Source organism: Dioscorea cayenensis, chromosome 20 (assembly GCF_009730915.1).
Source record: "Dioscorea cayenensis subsp. rotundata cultivar TDr96_F1 chromosome 20, TDr96_F1_v2_PseudoChromosome.rev07_lg8_w22 25.fasta, whole genome shotgun sequence".
NCBI lineage: Eukaryota > Viridiplantae > Streptophyta > Magnoliopsida > Dioscoreales > Dioscoreaceae > Dioscorea > Dioscorea cayenensis.
Window position 1 is genome coordinate 13,348,755 of NC_052490.1, and position 14,028 is coordinate 13,362,782.

General features: G+C 30.5%; 1 pseudogene; it reads left to right on the forward strand.

Moving 5' to 3' along the window:
• The first annotated feature begins 238 nt into the window (after window positions 1–238).
• The window catches only part of LOC120251315, a 43,018-nt pseudogene continuing 29,228 nt past the window's right edge, over window positions 239–14,028 (forward strand).

A 14,028-nucleotide genomic window follows, 5' to 3' on the forward strand; every position in this document is an offset into this window, starting at 1 on the left:
GGGGACCACTGATCTGACAGAGGCTGAGTCTTGGCTTCGGCAGATAGAGAGGACTTTTTGGGCTATGCAGAGCCCAGAGGAAGATAAGGTCAGACTTGCTTCTTACATGCTTAGAGGTTGTGCAGCCTTGTGGTTCGAGAGTGAGCTGAGGATCAAAGGTGAAGATGCCCTCAAGATGTGGGAGTAGTTCAAGGAGGCCTTTTATGTGAAGTACTTCCCGTCAAGCCGTCGGGCTCAAATGGAGAGACAGTTCCTAAATCTGAAGCAGGGATGTATATCTGTGGAAAAGTACGAAGCAGAATTTGACCGACTTTCACAGTTTGCTCCGTCATTAGTCGAAGATAAGAGCAGCAAGACTCGTCGTTTTACAGAGGGTTTGAAGAACCACATTCGGTGCGCTATTGTACCGTTCCTGAGGTAGTCTTATGTAGAGGTTGTGGACATTGCTAAGGATCTGGAGATCACTTGGCAGGAGACACAGGATCCAGGTCGGCGTGACAGACAGCAAAACCGGGGTCCGAATCCTCGGAAGAGTCCATCTTCTGGCAGTGGCTCTGGGCACTCTAGAGGGGAGCATCGGTCACGGCCCTACAGCAGTCCACCGGCTCCACCATCTGGTTCTGGCAGGAGTGGTTCAGCTAGTAGTGTTCCTCAGGAGATTCGGTGTCCTATGTGTGGGGGGCGCCATTCCCAGTCAGAGTACAGGTGTGTAGGCCGCACTTGTTTTAGATGTGGCAGTGAGGAGCACTTTATAGCTCAGTGTCCACATAGCCCACCTTGGATTCAGGGAGGTGAAAGGACCCAGACTGTGGCAATTGAGCCTCCGCGATCATCTGGTGGAGTCACGGCTGGAAGGCACTCCAGACCGTTCTCAGCAGAGTGTCTCAAGTGGAAGGAGGGGGAAAGCCCCCATGGCATGCCAGCCTTCTTCCTCTTTTCACCCAGCAAGCCGTGGGAGGCCAGTTGCACAGGGCAGAGTTTTTGTGCTGACGCAAGAGGACGCTGAGACATCCCACGACATTGTGGCAGGTATCATTTCAGTGCATTCTTATTATGCTTGTGCTTTGTCTGATCCTGGTGCTACGCATTCGTTTGTGTCATCTTCTTTTGCTCGCAAGCACTGTTTGCATGTTGCGGATTTGCCGCATGTTTATGTGTTGCTACTCCAATGGGAGCGGTGAGAACCATTAATCGGTTATCACCTGCATGTTCTGTTATTATTGAAGGGCGCGAGCTATTCGCCGATCTGCATCTGATGGAGCTGCGAGACTATGACATCATTTTCGGCATGGATTGGCTTTCTTCAGTGTTTGCTGTAGTGGACTGTCATAGAAAGAAGGTGCACTTTTGTTTTCCTGACCATGAAGAATTCACCTTCAGTGGCAGTAAGGGGTACGCCCTAGCTCGGGAGATCTCTTCTCTACAAGCTCAAAAGCTGATTAGTAGTGGCTGCATTGGCTTTCTGGCCTCTATCTCTGAGGCCACTCGCACCGGTTACACAGTGGCGGATGTACCGGTTGTCAGCGAGTTTTCTGATGTGTTTCCAGACGATCTCCCTGGATTACCTCCTGTGAGAGAGGTGGAGTTTGCCATCGACCTAGCTCCAGGCACAGCTCCTTTATCCAAGGCACCATACCAGATGGCGCCTGCTGAACTGAAGGAACTAAAGAAGCAACTGGGGGAACTTTTGGATAAAGGGTTTATTCGACCGAGCATGTTACCTTGTGGAGCTCCAGTGTTGTTTGTCAAAAAAAAGGATGGATCTATGAGGTTGTACATTGACTACCGGGAGTTGAACAAGGTGACTGTTAAGAATAAATACCCTTTGCCAAGGATTGATGATCTCTTGGACCAGTTGGAGGGAGCTCAAATCTTTTCCAAGATTGATCTGCGATCTGGCTATCATCAAGTTTGAATCATGGGCGAGGACATCCCGAAGAGTGCTTTCCACACGCGGTATGGTCATTATGAGTTTCTGGTGATGCCGTTTGGTCTGACGAACGCCCCAGCAGTATTCATGGATTTGATGAACCGGGTGTTTCGACGCTACTTGGATCGATTCGTGGTTGTCTTTATTGATGACATTCTGATCTATTCACACAGTAAGCAACTGCATGCGAAGCATCTGAGGATTGTACTGGAGACACTTAGACAACATGAGCTGTATGTCAAAATTTCCAAGTGTGACTTCTGGCTTGATAATGTGGCTTTCTTAGGACATGTCATCAGTAAGGATGGAGTTTCTGTGGATCCTAAGAAAGTGGAAGCAGTCGTGGACTGGAAGAGACCGAGTACCGTCAGAGAGATTCGGAGCTTCCTTGGCTTAGCTGGCTATTATCGGAGGTTTGTTCAGGACTTCTCTCGTTTAACAGCACCGTTGACGAGACTGACCCGGAAGGGTATCCGTTTCACCTAGACTGAAGCTTGTGAGCAGTGTTTCCTGGAGTTGAAGCATAGACTCGTATCTGCACCGATCCTTGCTCTGCCAGAAAGTGGTTGTGGATATGTGATCTACAGTGATGCTTGTAGGACAGGCTTGGGGTGTGTTCTGATGCAGAATGGTCGAGTCATTGCCTATGCTTCATGGCAACTGAAACCTCATGAGGAGAATTACCCCACCCATGATCTAGAGTTAGCAGCAGTCGTTTTTGCACTGAAGATCTGGAGGCATTTTCTGTATGGGGAGCCTTGTGAAGTGTACACAGACCATAAGAGTTTAAAGTACATCTTCACCCAGAAGGAGCTTAACATGAGGCAGAGGCGGTGGTTGGAGCTGATCAAAGACTACGACCTAAGTGTTCACTATCATCCAGGCAAAGCCAATGTGGTGGCCGATGCTTTAAGCAGTGTTTTCCTTTCAAAATGTATCCTATATTTGAATCAAAAATAGAATCCTATATTTTCTTTTCTTAATGTCTCCTATTTACCAATTTTTATTCAAAACTCAAACCCATTGTTTTCTTATAGTAATGTCTCTTATTTTTCAATCAAATCCTTAGTCTGATGTTTTTTTTTGAACGCCTACTATATTTAAATAAAATCCTAATCCTATAATTTCTTTTTGGAATGTCTCCTAGCTTTCAATTAAAACCTGAATCCTATGTTTTTTTTTCTTAATGACTCCTATTTATCAGTTTTGCATGAAAATCATAACCTATATTTTCTTTTTGTTATGTCTCTTATTTTTCAATAAAAAAACCTGATCCTTTTCTTTCTTTTTGGAATGGTTGCTATTTTTTATTCAAAACCCTAGTCCTATATTTTCTTTTTGGCATGTGTCCTATTTTCTAGTTTTGAATCCAAAACCTAATCCTTTTTTTTTTTAATGTCTCATGTTTTTTTTATAAAAACCGTATTCCTATCTTTTGTTTTGCGAATCTTTGCTAATTTTGAATCAAAACCCCAATCTTATATTTTATTTTCGTATAGCAGACATTGTGAAAGAAAATATAGGATTCAGGTTTTAATTTAAAAATAGGAGACATTCTAAAAAAACAATGTAGGATTAGTATATTTATATAAAAAAATAAAAGACATTCTAAAAAGAACAACATACGATTGTTGTTTTGATTAAAAAATAGTAGACATTGGCAAAACAAAAGATAGGATTAGGGTTTTGATTAAAAGAAATTGAGACATTAAGAAACAAAAGTAAAAGGATTAATGTTTTGATTCAAAACTGAAAAAATAGGATACATTCTGAAATGAATACAAAGGATTGAGACTATGTTTTAAAAATAGTAGGCATTCCAAAAAGAATAGAAAGAATTTGGTTTATGATTAAATAATAGGAGACATTAAGAAAGGCAAAACATAGGATTAGGGTTTTGTTTGCAAAGTAGCAGACATTTTTTTTAAAAAAAAACATAGGATTAGGGTTTTGATTGAAAAATAGTAGGCATTCTGAAAAGAAAAAATAGGATTATTTTTTTACTTAAAAATAAGAGTCATTATTATAAGAAAACATAAGAGTAGGGTCTTGATTCGAAAATAGTAAATATTCCGAAAAGAAAACACATGATTATTGGTTTCACTGAAAAATAGGAGACATTCTGAAAAGAGAACATAGGATTAGGATACTTATTCTAAAATATGAGGCATTATGAAAAGAAAACATAAGATTAGTGCTTTGATTAAAAATTAGCAGAGTTTTCCAAAGTGAAAGATATGATTAGGATTTTAAATAAAAAATTGAGGCATTACAAAAAAAAAGGATTAGGTTTTAATTCAAAATTGAAAAAATAGGACACATGCCAAAAAGAAAACATAGTATTATGGTTTTGATTTAAAAATAGCAGACATTTGGAAATAAAAGAAAGTATTAGCTTTTTTATTGAAACATAGTAGACATTCCGAAAATAAAACATAGATTTGTGTTTTGATTCAAAATTGATAAATTGGAAACATTGAAAAAAGAAAACATAAAATTTGTGTTTTGATTAAAAGATAAGAGACATTCTAAGATGAAGATATAGAATTAGCGCTTTGATTCAAATATAGTAGCTATTCAGAAAATAAAACATAAGATTAGGGTTTTGATTTTAAAAAAAAAAAGCTCTTACTATAAGAAAACATAGGATTAGCTTTTCGATTAAAAACCAGAAATAGGGATATTTCAAAAAGAAAACATACACTACAAAAAAATTGCCATATAATGCCTCTTCGCTATAGTATCAGTTAAATTTTGTAGCTACAGATTGGTTTTATCAAGGATACTTTAAAACCGTAATAATATATAAGATATTTACTTACGGATTTTGTTCTCTTGGTACAGATTGACTTTTATCTATAGTGACAGTCAAATTTGTAGCTGTAGACTATCTATACTAATGGAACATTCAATCCGTCAGAATAAATATGACATTCTGATGGATATTATCCATTAGTATAACTACTACTCTATACTTATACTTATCTATAACAACGGTCCAATGTAGTAGCTATAGATTATCTATACGAATGAATCTTTAAAAGTGCTAAAATAGGTCAGACATTCAGTGATGGATATTTAACTATACATTTTGAATTTTCTCAGATTTTTATATTTATGTATAGAGAGTATGACTTAATTATAATAATATTATGAAAATTAAATTTAAGATTTATATTAATAATAATAATAATAATAATAATAATAATTGAATTAAAAAAGTAAACATTATAAAAAATATATAAAAAATAATATCATTATAATTTACTCTATAAATTCTATGCACATCCGTAAAAATAACAAGCTTATGAACACTGATTGGATATATAAATTAATCAATTATTTTACAAATTTATGAAAATACTTAACTTATTATTTTATATAAATTTATTTTTAACATATACTTTTTTATTTGATTAAGATAAATAATTATTGAAATAAATATTTAAAAGATTAATATTCTTTACTGCAACAACTAAAAAAAATTTATTTTTTGGTAAATAAATATTTCATTTTAATTATTTTTTAAAAATACTTTTAACATTGGATTATAATATATTTTAGATATTTACTTTCAAAAAAACGCATGTTATTGAAAAGATAATGCTTATTAGATAAATTAATGAAATTATAAGTATTTCATTTAAAACTAGAAAATTAATTTTTATGTTAAATTAAAATAGTTTAATGTTAGTTTTATATTATTTAAATTTAAATAATAAATAATTAATGAATAATTGTTTTACTTGCTCTTGTATAATAACAAATAATGTTAATTATATAAATTAATGAAGTTATATGTATTTCATATAAAAATAAAAAAATAATTTTTATGTTAAATTACAAATAATTGGTTTATTTTTAATTTTATAATACTTAAATTTAAATAATTATAATTAATGACTAAGAGATATTTATAAACTTGAAACTTTATAAAATATAATTAATAAATATTTTTTTCAAACATTTGAATAACATATAAAAATATATATTAAAACATAAACAAACCCACTTCACCCTTTTCACGGTCGTTATTCACCTTCTCTTCACCACCGTTGATTGTTGCCGGTGGTGGGATTGCAGTCTCTTCACCCACGGATTATTATCGATAACCCTAACTCAAGCTTTTAATATTTTTTTCTAATTTGTTTTCTTGTTGATTTTTCAGTTGCGAGGTGTTTGTTGTTGATTTCTCAGTTACGAGGTTTGATTTCTATCTTTGTTTCAAATCTTCAATTGAATTTGAGTTTGGATTTGTATTTGTTGCTTGTTTGGATTTGTTTTTTTATTTGTTGATGAATGGATCAGGTAATTTTTGTTGTTTCTTAACTAATTTGTAGATTAATCAAGTTTGTGTTTTTTTAATGTGAAATTCAAAGTTTATTTTGATTCAACATTTTCTTGGTTTTAGTGTTTTGAGTTTGAGGAAATTTAATGATTGATATAGGATTGATCTTCATAAGTAAAAGGTATAACCATAGACTGGTATTTTCCTATCTTTCACTAGAGTTTAAGAAACTTAGATAGCCAATATCTAGTATGCCCTATGTTTATTTGATTGTTTAACATTGGTATGGATGATTAATGTGTTTGAACATAGAATTGACTCAATTTCTTCCCCCACGATATTTGTTTAGGTCACAAATATATGTATTTTTCTGCATGCTATGATATCAATTGTAAAATTGGTGTACAACAAATTTGTTTACTCTCATGCAAACTATATGATATAAATATTACACTTGAACTATATATGTAGAAGTACTCAAACTCAGATCACAACATATACATCATTCATTATCAAAGCATAAAACTTAGGAAGAAGTCAATTTAAAACATTGTTTTTGTTCTCGAGTTCCTAATAGTAATGTCTTATCATTGTTTTTTTGTGTCATCTAACAAAATATAAGCTAGTGCACTCACTATTCTTTTTTTTCTGGATCATTGAGGATTATACTACTGCTGAAGCACCTAAAAGAAGTTAAAATGGATGGGGGTACAAGTTCATATATTCTGAAGGTAAGCATGTTATCATTTCAATCATAGTCAATCATTGTATTCCAACACATGCATGCACATACATCTTTGTGTTCTTGGTGACCCAACTTACATTAACATTGCGTTTTGCATTTTAAGGTGGAAAAAGAAAACAGGTTTAATTGATTGAACATGCTATAATTTCTTTGACATTTAAACAATTGCTACTCTTTTTTGCAGTTTTTTTAATCCACATTGCTTATACATTGTAAGAGAATAAAAGTTATCTCTTCTTTGTGGTACTTTTTATGTAAAAGAGAAAGGATACAAATTAAATAATATTGATGGATAAACACCCCATTTAACTTGCTTGCATGCATTTTTCTGCTGTGTAATGTGAGTAAATAGGACATAACTTAGGTTCGTTATTCCATATGGACTAGTGTGTATAGTATTAACTAGCAAGTAATAATTGTTGGGTTAAAAAATAGGCAAAGGTTGTACACTTTGCAACAAATCTTGCAATATATGATTTTGTATGTAAAATTAAAACATTAGTTATAGTGACTAAATAAATTTAAATTACAGCGTTGGAAACAATTAATTGTTCATAACATGACATGTATGTAATGATTTATGATCATTGGGTTGGTTCTTGATGTGGTGTTCAATCATGATCCTTGTTGTGGCATAAATTGTATTATTTCCATTGATTGGCTTTAATTGAGTTTGCATAGATGGGTTATAGCCAGCCAAATAATGTGGCCCATTGACTAATGTTTATCATATATATATTGTTTATATGATTTTGCGCTATACTATAAAATGGCTCAATGTTTACAAGGATTTCAAGGCCTTAATTTGGAAATGCTTATTGAATCATTTATAGGATTGACAATGAACAATTATTTTAGTCCTCTTTTTATTGGATTTAAGAAACTTCATGAAATTGGCCACTTATATATGACAAAAAGTCAATGGAGATCTTGTCTAATTATTAATTTAAGGTAGAATTTTAAATTAATCTTAATTATTATTTTTGAGAGACTTTACTAATAAGTTTGAGTACTTGTTTAAGAATTCATTCTCCTTGTCCTTACATTTTTGTCACCTTCTTAATGTTTTCTAGCAAAACTCTATGATTCTTTTCGTATCACTTGAAAATATTTCATATATTTTTATGGCAATTTGTTCTTTAATTGCAAATAGAAGGATATATATATATATATGTAAGATAGCTTGCTTGCGGTCTTCTAAATTTCCTTTCTTGTTTTTTTAGTTATATATGGATATTCATAAAGTACTTATGCTTATAGAGCATCATCTATAAATGTTTAAGTTGTTCTTTAGAATAACAAGAATAAATTAAATAATCCTTAGTGTATATATGTTCATAATGAATACAATATAACAACCAACTAATGTGTTCATATATAACAACCATTGAAGTCACTAGTGTACCACTGAAAGCTAGGATAAGATTGATCAAATATATATGTTAGTTAATTAATTAATTAATCAGTTTGTTAATTAGATTGAAGAATCTCTTTATAATCTTGACTCTAATAGATAGGTCCCAAATAGAATCAGACAACCATTGTGGTATGTTGGTGTGTCTCTAAATTGACAATGATTGGTGAAAGTATAAAATGAATGGGTCAAAAAGGTTAATCAATATTCATATTTCTTGATTAATTAAATAATTAAATAATATGAATGATATAAATAAATTAATTAATTCATCATATAAATTTTTATGCGTGCTAAATTGTATTAGTTGAAATTTTTTTATTTAGTATGTTTAATTTTGTATTTAGGAAGCATGAGCAATCTATAAGAGCCATAATCGCTCCCTATGTCTTTCACCTTATGAGAAACATATGTTTTGAAGTGAAACATTTCATGATTGGTTTTGTGATCATGTAAGTGTAACTTCAAGTTTGGATTACTTATTATATTTTTACGATATAGCATTATTTTAATTAATTATGTATGATATTACATTGATTGCACAATTTGAGCAACAAAAAAATACAAACATCACCAATGAACTTAGACTACTTGCTTGTGATTCAATGGATACAGCAAGGAGATACACTGGATACATTGTTAATGGTTTTAGATTTCACACCAAAGCTCGTGAAAGATGGCTGAAAACTCAAAATAGTGTGGTTGTTGTAACAGCTAAGATGATGAGTTATGCAAGTTCAAGGGATGCATGACCAATTGAAGAATAAATTAACTATTATAGGGCTTTAACTGACATCATTCAACTAAACTACAATGGTAGATTCAATGTTGTTTTATTTAAATGTGATTGGATCGGTCAAAATAGAGGTTTGAAGAAAGTTAAATTTTGTTTTAGTGTGTTGAATTTTTCACATCTTGCTCAAAGTTAAACTAATTTGGTTGATGATCCTTTTGTTTTTCCATCACAAGCTAAGGTCTTTTATGCTCAAGATTAAAAAAATAAAGATTGGCTTATTGTCAAGCATGCAAATATTAGTGACATATATGATATGGGTGGTGGATCATCCTTTGAAAGGTCTGAAGGGAGTGCAGAAGTACAAGTTGATGACTCATATGATAGTACAAAATGAGTTCCAAATGAAGTTGATGGAGTGGAGGTCATGCAAGAGATGGAAACAATGCATGAAGGAGAAAAAGCTCTTCATGAACATAATGATGACCTTTTTTAGATCTAATTTATGATTTAATTTTGTGTTATAAATGATGATTGTAGAACCAAGTTTGTTCATTTTATTTTTTTGATGTGACTATGTCGGTATGAAGTTTAATTTGTGTGTTTGAATTTTATTATATTTTGATTATTTTGGTTAATGCATGTACTTTAGGAGCATATAAAGGTAAATTATTTTATTTTCCTTTAACTAAAATTTATTTGAGCCATTTTTTTTTTTTTTTTGAGTAAAGGAATTATCATGTTAATTTTTTATTTTAGATAAATGAGAAAACATAAACGGTTGAATGTCACTAAGAAATTCACACTTCGATTTCTCAACAAAAGTTCAAATCAGGTTTATTATCTGAACAACAATATGTGTTTTTATTAATTCAGCTTTCACCAAATGAACCTTGACAATAATCTAAACAACCATCAACTTCTTGTATAAATTCTAATGCATTAGTTAATGTTTCATTTACTTATATTTAACTATGGCTTAAATTTTTTTGTGTTATTCTTTTATGCAGGTAATGCTAAGCCAAAAAATGTTCGAGGCCCTGCACGTATGGCTGATATTTGGGATTTAAATAATAAAGAATGAGATGTTGTCAAGTTAAATGATCACCGTATATCAAGCATAGAAGAAGCTACTAAATTTACTAGATTTATCAGTAGTATGATGCGAATGCCTAACTTTTCACCTATTACTGACACAACTTGGCATGAGATCTCAGATTCTACAAAGGAAGAAATATGGAAAATAATCGAGGTATTAAATCTTATTATTTTCTTGTTAATTTTTTTTGATTTACTTCAATATATTAACATTCAACTAATAATTTTTTCCTTAATCTTTTTTCTTAAAATTTTAGACCAAATTTACATTTGAATTGTTTCATTCACATGAAAATGATGAGTCTTTAAAGGAAAATAAAACTCAAATGGTTAAGAGTTGGATAGTGTTTGATATGAGTTCTAAGTGGAGGCTATGGAAAAATTTTGAAAGTCCAAATATTATGATGAACACAAGACAGTAAAGGAAATGACTGCAAAGATTAATGAACCTCAAGTAGACAAACAATAGTTTTTGGTAATTGCTACTTATTGGCTAACTGACAATGTGAAGGTATATCTGTATATTTCACATTATATACCATTTATATTGTTTTTATAATCAAAACATGATGATATATTATGTTGTATTCTATATGTTAAAAAATTGTATAGGAACAAAGTAAGACAAATAGAACAAATTGTATAAAATCTAATGAACCATATTGTGAAGTAACAAGATCATTCCCTACTATTATTCAAACTGTGGTACATAATTACAATTTTTTTATTGATATTTGACTAATGTTATGAATTTTGGGAAATTGAGTTTGTTATATGTACTTAAATAATGTAATTTTGTAGACTAAAGAATCTATTTCCTAATAACTTGACACTTATACTAAATCAATGGTTTGTAGGATTATGGATGTCAAGGAAATAAAGGTTCAAGTATTTTTTTTTTTGATTTTATGCTTTTGATTTATATTGTAGGAACTTATAAATAAAGGATTTAGTGAAAATAATTCACAACATCCTAAAAGGTGTTCATAGAAACACGATGTGTATTCACAAGTTAAAAGGTCCAGAGAAAAGAGGGAATATTCGTTGTATGGGAATAATTTCTACTTCATCAAGCAAGTCTAGTCCTTCATGTTCATAAATCATATATCATAATGAAGAACAAGGTTTGAAGGTTGAGGTTGAATGATTGAAGGAAGCTTTAACTAATGTGATCTCATTATCTCAAAAACAATTTCCTAATGAGAACATGGAGGTCCTAAACTCTGTTACTCACATAGGCAATGGAGAGGTATGTGATACAATGTATATTTAGTTATATATATATTAGAGTGGCAAATTTGTTGTTAATCTATAGTCACACAATGATTAATATTAAAGAAAAAAGGAGTGGGTGGGTTAAATACATTTATTTTTACTTTTTGGCACAAATAAGGTTTTTTTCATCTTTTGTTTTGATTGTTGTATGTTTAATTATTTTATTTTAGTTTGTTGTTGAATTTTGATGGTATTGTTGGTAAATTTTTAATGGTCTTTCATATTTACCATTGTTTTTAAATACATTTATTTTCCCTTATTGTCATATATAAGTTTTGTTCATTTTTGTTTTGATGGTTGCATATTTTAATTATTTTAGTTTGAATTGTTGTAGGATTTTGATAGTAATTTTGGTAATTTTTTAATTGTCTCTGATATTTATCATTGTTTTTAATCTTTACAAGTTTATTACTAGCTTGCATGCCCTTTTAGCTATTGTTTTGTAAACAATTTTAACTTTTATTTTACATAATTTGTAGGTTTATAATGCTTCTAGTCCTCAAAAAATGATCCTTGGGAATAATTAGTCTCATGAATAAAGTCATCAAGCAAATCCAAATGCATCGAGTAAGTTCTTACTGTCTCCAAATGAAAAGAAAACCATGGTATGTTGTATATTATTTTACTTATTGTTTTTTCCTATATTATTCAGCATATTATTTTAAGTTTTTATATTAGTGTTTTATTGTTGCATAAATCTTATTAATTGTAATTTTTTTAAAATGGTTCTTGTAGATGATGTCGTCTAGAAGATGACATCGGTTTTACTTGGGAAAATTCTTGTCACTTTATTTGGTTGTTAGTCATTAAATGAAACTAGTTTATCTTTATGTTGGAATTGAGGCAAGAACTCTTGGTTATCAGGATTGAATAGTAGTTTATTTTTGTAGATGTACCTTATAAATATATGTTTGTGGTGATGTAATAGTTTTTTTTTTATTTTAGTCGAATGTTGTTTGTGTTTTTTAATGGCATTGATTGTATTAATTTATTGTAAATTAATTTAATTGTGTATGAGTTATTAAATATTCATAATATATTTCCAAGGGTAATAATAATAGTTTTATTGACAGATTCATTATTAATATAAAAATTTTTAGCGACAGTATATTCATTGCTAGAGCTAAACATGTCTTTTTGAATATATATCCATAGCAACAGATGTTCTAGTGATTGGTAAATGAAATGGATTTATTCTAGCAAATGTTGTAAGTACTGGTATAGGTCTATGCTTATGAGATTTTTAGTAATTGTAAAAAATATTGGAATATACAATTTATCATTAGTATAAGGTAAATAAGAGACATTACTATAACAAAATATAGGATTACTACTTTAATTAGCAAAAATAAGACATTTTGAAAAGAAAACAAATGACTAGGGTTTTCATTCAAATCATTAAAAGAGGACACATTCTGAAAAGTAAACATAGGATTAGGGTTTTGATTCAAATATCGTATTAATTCTAAAAGGAAAGTATAGGATTAGCGTTTTGATTCAAAAATAGAAAACATTTCAGAAATAAAACATAGGATTGGGGTATTGATTACAAAATGGGAGACATTACTATAAGCGAACGTCGGATTAAGTTTTTGATTAAAAACCAAACAATAAGGGGCATTTCCAAAAGAAAACATAGGATTAGGGTTTTGATTAAAAAACAACATACATTCCCAAAAGATGGCATAAGATTAGGATTTTGATTTTTAAAAATAGGAGACAATCCAAAAGGAAAAACATAAAAATTAGTGCTTTGATTGAAAAATAGGAGACATTACAAAAGGATAACATACAATTATGATTTTTGATTCAAAAAAATAGTAGACATTAACATAAAAAACATAAGATTAGAATTTTTTTAAAAAGGATTAGGGTTTTGGTTCAATATAATGTGACATTTTGTAAAGAAAACATACGATTTTGGTTTTGAGTGAAAGATAAGATTAGCTAATGTTTTTATTTTTTTCAAATGTCTCCTTTTTCAAAAAGTATGAGTCATTTTTGAAACTTTTCATAATGTCACATCAATAACATTTTCAGAAGAAAACAAAGAATTACGGTCTTAATTAGAACATAGCAAAAATTTCTCAAGTGAAACATATGGTAGGGTTTTTATTAAAGAATAGGAGATATTTTGAAAAGAAATGTAGGATTAGGGTTTAAAATAAAAAAAATAGGACACATTCCAATTAGGGTTTTGTTTAAAAATAGCATACATTCCAAAACAAAAGAAAGGGGACACAGGAAAAGAAAACAAAACAAAGGATTTTGGTTTTGATTTAAATAATACAATTTGGAAAAGAAAATAGAGGATTCGGTTTTGATTCAAAAGTTAAAATGTAGCTTTAGGGTTTATTATTTCTGATCATAATTTGAGACATTTACAAAAAGGAAAAATATAGATTATTGTTTTGATTCATAATAGGAAACATTCTCAAAAGAAAACATAAGATTATGGTTTTGACTAAAAAATATGAGGCATTGCACTTACGATTAGCGTTTTGATTAAAAAATATGAGACATTCCAAAAACATAGAATTAGTAT